Here is an 11319-nt window from a genome sequence, read left to right as displayed (position 1 = left end):
AAATCATTACACTTGTTGATATGAGCAAAAGTACAAAAAGAAACACATAACTAGAGTCAACTTACACTTAAGAATCAAAACCAGAATATCAGAGAAGAACTTGGTATCCTGCCTATATTTGTTTTTGTTTTTGTTTTGTTTTGCCTTTGGCTTGTCTTTTCCACTTTGCAAGGCTTTTATCACCACCTAGGGGCAAGCTAAACACATAAGGGGATCCTTTTTCACTACTAAGTCATTCCTAAATTATGCGTTTTCTGAGTCAAAAAGACGTTTATGATTTCAAATGACTGTTTTGCTTTCCCCCCCAAAATAAAAGTCAATCTTTTATTATGTATTTCTTTTTCATCTCAAATACGATTTTAAAATATAAACTGATTTTTGTATTACACGAATATCATCTTTTAGTTTTATCTTTCTGTCTCTTCTTATATGTCATCTTGTCAAAAACTTTTACATTTATTTTAAGCAAATTTCAACTTTGTAGAATAAGCCCACTTCTATAAATGTTCAGGACTAAGCCTTTAAATTAATTACTTTGCAAGGCATTTACAAAGTATGTAATACAGTAACTTTGGATTATCTATATAGTTCAATGATGAATCATACTAAAGAAACTCTTCTGTTAAAATTATTTAAAAGTAACTTAATTTCAAATGGTGACAAGAAAAATATATTGTTTTCAGAGAAAATATTAAAATTTCTCAGTTTCAAGTATCTTCACGTGGAAAATGGTTTTGCTTCATGGTACTTATAATAAACAAGCTCATATGAATTGAAAATAGAAATGAAAGAGATGTGTGATTTATGATGGTGTTAATGCAATTTCAAATCATTTGTCAACTAAACTATTATAAAATACAAATAGTACCCAGAAAACAAACCTGTAACTTTCCATAATTTAGAAAAACTACAGCATCTTTGGTGGTTAATTAGGAAATTGCAATTTGGCAAGGTGCTAAGGTAGTTTCATATGAGTAAATGCTATTCTTCAGATGTCAATTTTCAGATAAACAGAGTTTCAAAAACCCAAACTAAGCAACCTTTTCTCTAGGTCTTTTATTGGCTAAAGTGTAAATAGGTTTTCACATACTTAGAGAAATTGCATTTTAAAGATTTTTGATGGTATTGTGCTCAATATGTATTAATATTTTATCAATAAACTAAACAAGAGGCTAAACAAAGCATTGTGAATACACCCATCATATTGCAACCAAGCCACTTGTTTTCAATCCTTCCATCTTAATAAATGCATTTTGAAAATGTACAGAAATTCTTAAAATTTTTATTTTTGTTAGATTCCTAATAATTTCTTATTTTTCAACAGTAAACACTGTTCAATGAAATTTTTTAAACCATCAGTTAAGAGGCCGCACGTGGCGGCTCACGCCTGTGGTCCCAGCACTTTGAGAGGCCAAGGCCAAGATCAGCTGAGGTCGGGAGTGTGAGACCAGGCTGGGCAACATGGTGAAACCCCATCTCTACTAAAATACAAAATTAGCCACGTGTGGTGGTGCATGCCTGTGATCCCAGCTACTCAGGAGGCTGAGGCAGGAGAATCGTTTGAACCTGGGAGGTGGAGGCTGTGGTGAGCCAAGATTGTGCCATCGCACTTCAGCCTGGGCAACAAAAGTGAAACTCCGTCTCAAAAAAACAAACAAACCAACCCATTAGCTAATCAACAGAGTTCCCACAAGCATGATTTTTTTTCTCTCCCCAATGAATACAAAAACAAACCTCAGCACTCAAAAAAAGAAGAAACATGTTAAAATCCAAAGACAAAGACAGACTTAACCTCTGGCATGTCTAGCCACGCGCCACACTGCCTTGTTAATATAGGCTGCATCTCAACATGGACTTGCATAAAGAGGATCTTCCAGATGCCAATTCCCTACAAGATTGGTCTTATATAGAGCTCCAGTCCACAGAATTCTCCAGATCAGCTCTTAAAGCTAACATTTTACATTTCAAGGATATTTTTGAAGAGTACTTCCTCAAGCCCCCACTGCAGGCACTGAAAAGGCCAGACCTACTATCCTCAGAATTGCCTCTAAGAGTGAGACGTCCTCCTTGGAAAAGAAATTTCAGTAACTAAGGGTAGCGGTCTTGCTAGGAAACAAGCAGATAATCAAAAAAAGGGGAGGCCCTATTTTACTTTGCTTTTTAAAGAAAACTAGAAAAATATGAGAATAAAACAAGATGGTCTACCATTATACTAAGTGAAATAAGTCAGGCACAGAAAGACAAATATTACATGACCTCAGTTACATGTGGAACCTAAGAGTCAAACTCACAGAAACAGAAAGTAGCACAGTGATTACCAGTGCTAGAGGCCTGGAGGAGATGTTGATCAAAGGACACAAAATTTCACTTAGGAGATAAAGTTCAAGAGATCTATTGTACAACATTGTGACTATAATTATTAACGATGTAGTGCATACTTGAACATTGCTGAGAGAGTATATTTTAAGTTTTCTTACCACAGATAAATATCTGAGGCAATACATATGCTGGTTAGCTTGATTTAGTCATTCCACAATGTATACATATTTCAAAACACCATGTTGTACACCATAAATATACAAGGTATATCTGTCAATGAAAAATAAATCGGTGTTTTAAAGAAGAACTTCAACAGGAAAATAAAAATGAAGTGGTCTACAAGGAGATTGTTGGTAGGCTTTTTATTATAACCAAGCTCCGTGCTGAAGGCTCTAAGTGCTTCACACACACTTTTCTTATACCTATTTGTATATTCAGGACTTAGGAACTCTATTTGTTACCAGTCCATGGCAATAGAATTTGAAAGTATGCATTTAAGAACCTGTATACCAATTTGTAAATTTTTATAGATACATAATAATTTTACATATTTATGGGGTATATGTCATATTTTGACACATGCAGACAATGTGTAATGATCAAATTGAGATATTTAGGATATCCATCATTTCAAACATTTATTATTTCATTGTATTGGGAATATTTCAAATCTCTTCTGCTCTTTTAAAATGTACAATAAATTATTGTTAGGTACAGTCACCCTACTGTGCTGTTGAACAGTAGAATGTATTCCTTCTGTCTAATTGCGTTTGTACCCATTAAACAACCTCTCTTCATCCTCCCAACCTCCACACCCTTCCCAGCCTCTGTTGACCATCATTCTACTCTCTACCTTCATGAGATGAACTCTTTTAGCTTCCATATATGAATGAGAATATGCAATATTTGTCTTTCTGCACCTGGCTTCTTTCACTAAACACAGCAACCTCCAGTTCTATCCATGTTTCTGTAAATGACAGGTTTTCAGTCTTTTTATGGTTGAATAGTATTCCATTGTGTGTATATACCACATTTTCTATTTTTTTTTTTTTCTTTTTTGAGACCGAGTCTAGCTCTGTCACCCAGGTTGGAGTGTGGTGGTACAATCTTAGCTCACTGCAACCTCTGCCTGGTTCAAGCGATTCTCCTGCCTCAGCCTCCTGAGTAGCTGGGACTACAGGTGGGTGCCACCATGCCCAGCTAATTTTTGTATTTTTAGTAGACATGGGGGTTTCACCATGTTGGTCAAGCTGGTCTCAAACTCCTGACCTCAGGTGATCCGCCAACCTCGGCCTCCCAAAGTCCTGGGATTATAGGCATGAGCCACCACAACCAGCTCCCACATTTTCTTTATCCATTTATTTGTTAATGGGCATTTAGTTTGATTCCATATATTGGCTATTGTGAATATTGTTGCAATAAACATGGGGGTGCAGGCATCTCTTTGATATGCTGATTTCCTTTCCTTTGGATATGCTGATTTCCTTCCCAGTAGTGGGAAATCTCCATACTGTTTTCCATAATGGTTGTACTAATCTACATTCTCACCAACAATGTATAAGAATTCTGCAACTGAGATATTACTTTCTCCACAAATGACATATTATCTCACCCCATTAAAATGACTATTATCAAAAAGACAAAAAATTTAAAATGCTGACAAGAACTTTTATAGCAATTTGAAAGTGTAATATTGTATCTGTTGGATCTAATAATTGGAATTCTAGGTTTATAGCTGTCTTTATAAATTTAATTTTTCTATTAATTTATTTTTACTGTATTTTACAAAAAAACTAATCCATGACAGCTGAAAGAATTATTTTTAACTGGTTCTTTACTACAATAGTGTGGAAAGCTCTGGTTTATGTACATTTTCTCATTCGATTTTCACACGAAACCTACAAGGTAAATACCACTACTACCCACTTCTTTCAGTGAGGAAACCAAGCTTGGAAAGATGAACTAATTTAGTAGCTGTCGGAGTCTGGATTCAAACCCAGGTTCCTGTCTTTTGAGTTCATTCGGCACCTGATATCATTTCTCCATTTTGGATAATGTTGCCATGCTGGGCACCAGATTCCAGTATTTTCACCCAGTGGCATATTTTATCTTTGAATGTCATCAAAGAAATTATGAAGGTTATAGCCCAAAGAGCATTTTTTACATAAAAATTATGAATTAATTACTTGTGAATTTTTCTACACTTTTCTTATACCTATTTGTATATTCAGGCCTTAGAAACTCCTAAAGAGTTTGGCAGATGTATCACCCACAATATTAAGTAACATTTTCCTCTTATTTCCCATAAATTTAAAGCATATTGCCCCTGATTACACTACTCTGAAAATATTTTGTTCATGTTTTAGCTATGAAGGCTTGACTCTTTTTTTTTTTTTTTAACTTCTCATTTTGGAATAAATATAGACTCATAAGAAGTTGCCAGGTTAGTACAAAGAGGTCTACTGTTCCCATCACTGTTTTCCTGGATAGTAACATCTTATGCAACTATAGTACATTGTCAAATCCAGAAAATTACATTGACACATTACAATCAACAGACCTTACGGGGATTTCACTAATTTTTGCATGCACTCATTTTTTGTCTATTGCACTATTTAATTAGAGTGGTCTCTAATTTTACAATCAACATATGCAATATATTCTGCTAATCTGTTTCCTTTTGGGGCAGCTCTCAGAATCAACATCTTAAGGATCTAGATCATCGTTAAATTTATGCTTATGTTAGCAGTTTTTAGTCACATAAAGAATCCCACACTGGGTGCGTGGCTACAACCACATTTATATCACTGGTCTTATGCTTCTGGTCTCATTGACTCCTTCGAACTTCAGTGAAACGAAGCCCTACTGATTAGAGTGGCTTCATGGTCCAGCCAGACCCCAGCCTGACTATTACAGCTCTCTAGTCTGCTTTGACAATTCCACAAACTTTTATTGAGATCTAGTTTTTATGGTATTTGCTGAGATGCAGAAATGAATAATTCACCATCCCTGCTTTCAAGTAGCTCACAGTCGAAAAGACGAGAAAGAAATGAGCCTTTGATTTCTGTAAAGGTGGTGAGCCAGCACTGCCTACAGGATTTTTCCCTGAAAAATACCTTGGAGAAATTATAAAGAAAGAAGTAAGCAAGGATGTGGGAAACTAAGATGGAAATTGCAAGAAACCCCTGAGGGAAGGAAGGCTATCATGAACTGTTGTCAGGTTTACTTATACTATGGATGGAGGGAGGAGGATGGACAATGACAGAAGACTGGGTGGATGGAATGGGGAAAGTCTTCAGATTTGCTCTTCCTTCCCCCATGTGCATTGGGGAACTGATGGCTTACCCTATTGTCACTGATAGGTAGAAATCCGCAGGTGAGAGTCCAGCCCTCCCAAGGTAATTTAGTAGCATTAGGGTAGCACCAAAGCTCTAAGATAAGGAGTGAAGAGAGCAGATGCTGGGAAATCAAACACCCTCAGCAATACTGCATGTATTCCCAGGCAAGAAGGGCCCCTGCCCTTTGTCCTTACCAGAGTCCATGCATCCCCTCTGGACCACATTCCAGGTAGTAATATGGTCCTGATCTCATTGATAGGGGCTGTGCAGGCCTCTTCCTCAGTCCCAAAGTTCCAAGGGTAGACCAGGTCCTCATCATCAGTTGTGTACAACTCTAGTCCATGGGGTGACAGTTGGTGGAGAATGTGGTCAGAGTTTGGGCGTGCAAAGTTGCAGTGTCTATGGACATGCATGAGACTCCTTTATGCTAGAGTAAGAAGATGCCCTGGGGGTCAGTTTGCTCCACTGTCACACTGTGGCATGAAACTAAAAGGAGACTAAGAATTCTAAATTTGAACCTAGTCTTCCAGGATATTATGACAGTGCATTTGTCAATGTAGAGATATAGAATATATTTTACCGAACAGTTTATTTTATTTTATTTATAACTTTTAAATATTTAGACAAATAATATGTGGGCCTTCATTTTACTCCTGCCCTAGACCCTACAAATGTTAGGAGTGTACCTTGTCTGGTGGCATTCATTTCCTCACCCCTTTTCTTTTGAACCCTCAGCTGTAAAGTGTTACAGTCTAAGGAGCTTGCCTTTTTTCCGTTTTTCCAGGCTGCTTTGCTCAGTGCTTAAGGAAATATTTCTGACCACTGAGTTGTTTGGTGGAGTAACAGCAGACAATGGTCAGCACCAGGATTTCTGTGGTATCTAGGGCTCTCCATCCTGTTCTGCCCTCCATCTCCTCTCTTTGAACTCACCTGTGGATTCACAAACAGATGCCTGGGAATGAGCTCCTTCTCTAATGCATATTGCCAGACAAGACAGCTGATATATCCAAGGGAACATGATGTCTATAGGCCAAATTGACTATACCCTGAAGAATGCAACCAATATAGAATGCAGAAGAAACTGAGAAACACATACTACATAAAATTAAATTACTAAAACATGTCAAGGATTTAAAATGAGTATATTTTCTTAAAGGGATAAAAGGGGCAATATACAGCTGAAACAAAAACTCACAGAAAGGAACTTAGTGAAAATATTAGCTATACAAAATATAATAAAAATAATTGGCTTAATAGGCACAATAAATAATGGAATGGATATAGCCAAGGAAAATTGATGAGTTGAATAAACTACTGGAGAAACTCTTACAGAATAGAAAGGAATAAAAAGATAGAATGAGAAGTAGAGAGCAAGGAAAAAAGAAACTAAAGTACATCAAGGATAGAGATAGAAGTACTAATGGAATAGCAACAGTCTAAGCATGAAAGAAAACAATTAATAGAAAAAGAAAACAATTACATTTCCCAGTAGTAGTGACAGAAAGACCTGAGATTAAAAGTGCTCATTTAATGCTAACAGGTACAGATGAGGAAGATCCATACCTAGACACATTATGTCTAATGTATCTGATAAAGATAAGATCAAATGCAACAATTCCAAAGCAATAGCCGACCACCTATAAAGGAAAAATGATTTGAGTGACAGATTTCTCAACAGCAACACTGGATACAAAAAAGATGGAGCAATATTTTAAAAATATTGAAGAAAAAACTTTGTACCTAAGATATTATATGCAGCCAACTGCCATTCAAATGTTAGAACCATATTTTCAAGAAGAGAAATCCTCACTTAGATGCATTTTGAAAACACTCTTGCAAAATATACTCAAATGAGCAGATAAAACCAGAAGGATATTGCAAGAGATACGGGAAGTTAAGAAAATAATAAAGCTTATTAATCTATTAACCAAAGAAAAAAAAATCTGTAATAACCCATAACTAAAGTTCTAGATAATACCAAGATGATAAGAGTGGGAGAAGGAGGCTAGGCACGGTGGCTTATGCCTGTAATCTCAGCACTTTGGGAGCAGAGGCAGGCGGATCACGAGGTCAGGAGATCGAGACCATCTTGGCCAACATGGTGAAACCCCGTCTCTGCTAAAAAAAATACAAAAAAAAAATTAGACAGGTGTGGTGGTGCGTGCCTGCAATCCCAGCTACTTGGGAGGCTAAGTCAGGGGAATGACTAGAACTCGGGAGAAGGAGGTTGCAGTGAGCTGAGATCGCCCCACTGCACTCCAGCATGGCGACAGAGCAAGATTTCATCTCAAAAAAAAAAAAGAAAAGAAAAGAATGGGAGAAGAAAATCTTGCTAAAGAACTTGTATTTTTATAGTGATATTTATGTTTAAGAACATAACAGAATAAATTAACATAAATACTGGTCTTAGGATATGTGCAAGCACCATAAGAAAATGCATTTTAAACCAACAAAATAAAGTTTCATCTAACAGAAATGAAGTAGAGAGAGTTTAAAAAAAGTATAATTAGTAACAACAAAAAAGTTTGTCAAAAAAATACTCATTATGTGACAGCAATTAAAATAATTATAATTAATTAAAAGACAGAAATTATTGGCCTACATTTTTAAATAAAGAAGGTTCACCAATATTTTATCTATAAAGACATATTGACTAACAAAATGATACAGAAAGGTTGAAAATAAAAGGTTGTGAAAAGATGTACTAGACAAATATTAACTAAAATAAAGCTCATATAGCAATCATATCTCACAAAGTAGTAGTTAAAACATAAAATATTAATAAGAACAGAGAGACAATATTTACTGATAAGAAGCAATCGAGTCTCTACATGTGTAAAGCAGGAATAACAGAACTGCAGAGCACTGTGGGGTCTATCTGAGAGAGGAGGGAGAGGAGCAGAAAAGGCAACTATTGGGTTCCAGGCTTAATATCTGGGTAATGAAACAACTTGTACAACAAACCCCTGTGACACACGTTTACCTATATAACAAACCTTCACAGGTACTCCAAACAGAAAATAAAAGTTAAATAATGCTCAATTATTTTTAAAAAGAACTGCAGAGCAAAATATATAAATCAACGATTGTAATGAGAAAAATCAACATACCTCTGAGACACTTAGATCAAGCATATCAAAAAGCCATAATACAAATCTAAAAAATACAATTATTAGCTCAAACCATATATGACATATAGAATTGTTAATCCAACAAACAAAAAGGATATATTGCTTTTAAGCACACAAAAATATTTATAAATATTGGCTATGTACTGGCCATAAGGAAACTTCAAAAAATTCTTAAAAATTGAATACTGTATAAACTATGTTCTCTGATCATAATGTAATAAAATTAGAAATAACAGATATATAGCTAAAACATCTTGTATATTTAGAAATTAAAATGCTATAAAATTAAAAATAAAATAAGAGAAATTACTACTTACAAGTTGATGACAATATAAATGTTCCTTGTTGAAATTTTGTAGGCATAATATTTAGAGTAATATGCAGATATAAATACATTTATTGGACAAGGTAAAGACAGAAAACAACCAACTCAGTATTCACAAGATGTTGGCAAAAAAGCAATATTGCAAACCTGAAGAGATAAGGAGAAACATCATCAAATTTGTATATATGGTGGGCGTGGTGGCTGACACCTGTAATCACAGCAGTTTGGGAGGCCAAGGCGGGTGGATCGCTTGAGGTCAGGAGTTCCAGACCAGCCTGGCCAACATGGTGAGACTCCGTCTCTAGTAAAAATACAAAAAAATTAGCCAGGCGTGGCAGCAGGTGCCTGTAGTCCCAGCTACTCAGGAGGCTGAGGCAGGAGAATGGCTTGAACCTGGGAGGCAGAGGTTGCAGTGAGCGAAGATCATGCCACTGTGCTCCAGCCTGGGAGGTAAGAGAGAAACTGTCTTTAAAAAAAAAAAAAAAAGTATATATATTACAATATAGAAGAGAGAGAGAAAGAGCTTAACGAAAACCAAAATGTGGTTCTTCGGAAAATTTAACAAAATAAATTTATTTTGAATGAGAAAGATAAATTCAAAATGGAATTACGTTAATAAGTACAAACACAATACATTAAAATGCTAAAGGGATATTATTAGCAACTGTGAGAGCAAATTTGTAAACCTAGGTTAAAATATGAATTATCTAAAAAATACGAACTATCTAAAAAAGTAGAATAGAAACTTGACCAGAACAATAAACATAAAGAAATATAAGTAGTAATATAAGACTTCCTTTGCAAAAATAAGAAGGAGAAGAAAAAATAAAAATAAAAAAACCTCAAATACAGGTTTATAGACAAGTTTTACCAAATTTTCAAGAAATCTATTAAGACGTATCTAAATTGCTCCAGAAACTAGAGAGACCATGAGAGGCCGCCCATTTCATTTTATAAGGCTATAAATACGATCTCAAAACCAAGCAAGAGCACTTGAAGAAAATCACAAGCCTATTTAACTTGTTATCACAGATATGAATATCAAAATAAAATATTAGCTATCTGTATCAACAGTGTATCAAAATAATGCATAGAAACCGAAGGTCTCCAGAATGACAGCCATGGGTTTGGTGGCCAGAGAGGTTGTGGTGGATGTGCTGCTGTATTTTGATCAAAGTTCTGAAGCCCCTGGTGTACAGTGATTGTGGAAAAGAACACTCACAGACACTGAACTACTAAGAACTACCTGAGCTACCAGACAGCCTTGGGTTATTCTGCTTTTGAAGACATAATGAAAAATGGATTTGAAAGATTGGCCCCTCGATAGCCAATTGAATTGCTTCATATGAAATGATCTGAGCTTCCAGCCCCTTCCTCCGGCCAGAAAAACGACATAACTGCATGGCAAGAATGTGTAAACAATTCTATGGCCCAGCTAGAGCATCAAGCAATTCAAATTGAGAATCTGGAACGAATGTCACAGTGTGGATGTAATGCCTGGAAGGTATATAATGAAATCTAGTTCATGTGATCAAACACACACAGGAAGAAGGCTTCAGAAGTTAAGAAAACATATTCAAGAGTTAAAGTCGCAACCAAAGAACATGAAACTCACAGCTGGAGCTAAATCAAGAGAAATCGAATCAAATCATATATCCCTGATCTGTAAGAATTACAAGACTGAACAGACTATTGGGCAATTGTTCAACTAGAAAATGAAAACCATCAAATTAAGTAGCAATATGGAGAGGCAAACAAAGAAAACATCCAGCAAGCCTTCTGAAAAGACAATTTTGTGGGTGGAAGAAAAGTCTAGCTTTCACCAAAGCCATCTGGACTTTCTCTAAACTGTGAGGGACAACAACATCTTCCAGAAACCATTAATGTTTAAATGTTTAGAATGTGTGGACTGTTGTAGTAATTCGATTTGTAGTTCTATTCTATCTTAGCAAAATAAAAATGTCTAGGTTGGTGGTATTTTTATAACCATTAACAAAAAATTCTAGACATTCAAAATAAGTATAACTTTAGCATAATATTATGTCACTGAATTAATTTTGAGCCGTGTAGACCATATTTTGTATCCAAGAATCTTTATTTAAACCTTTCAACACGTATAGGAAGTTGGAAACTTTTAGTTTATGTCTTTGTCTAATAAAGAGATACTTCTAAACAGACACACAAAATTCTACATATATTAAGTTTG

The 11319-nt window shown here is 35.5% G+C and overlaps 1 pseudogene; it reads left to right on the top strand.

Annotated features, from left to right (window-relative positions):
* Positions 1-10225: 10225 nt before the first annotated feature.
* On the top strand, positions 10226-10896 carry LOC105520248 (annotated as a pseudogene).
* Positions 10897-11319: the final 423 nt, after the last annotated feature.

Source organism: Colobus angolensis, unplaced genomic scaffold, assembly GCF_000951035.1.
Source record: "Colobus angolensis palliatus isolate OR3802 unplaced genomic scaffold, Cang.pa_1.0 Scaffold374, whole genome shotgun sequence".
NCBI classification, from domain to species: Eukaryota; Metazoa; Chordata; class Mammalia; order Primates; family Cercopithecidae; genus Colobus; species Colobus angolensis.
The sequence above is the reverse complement of the archived record's forward strand: the minus strand, read 5'-3'. Positions and strand labels throughout refer to the sequence as shown.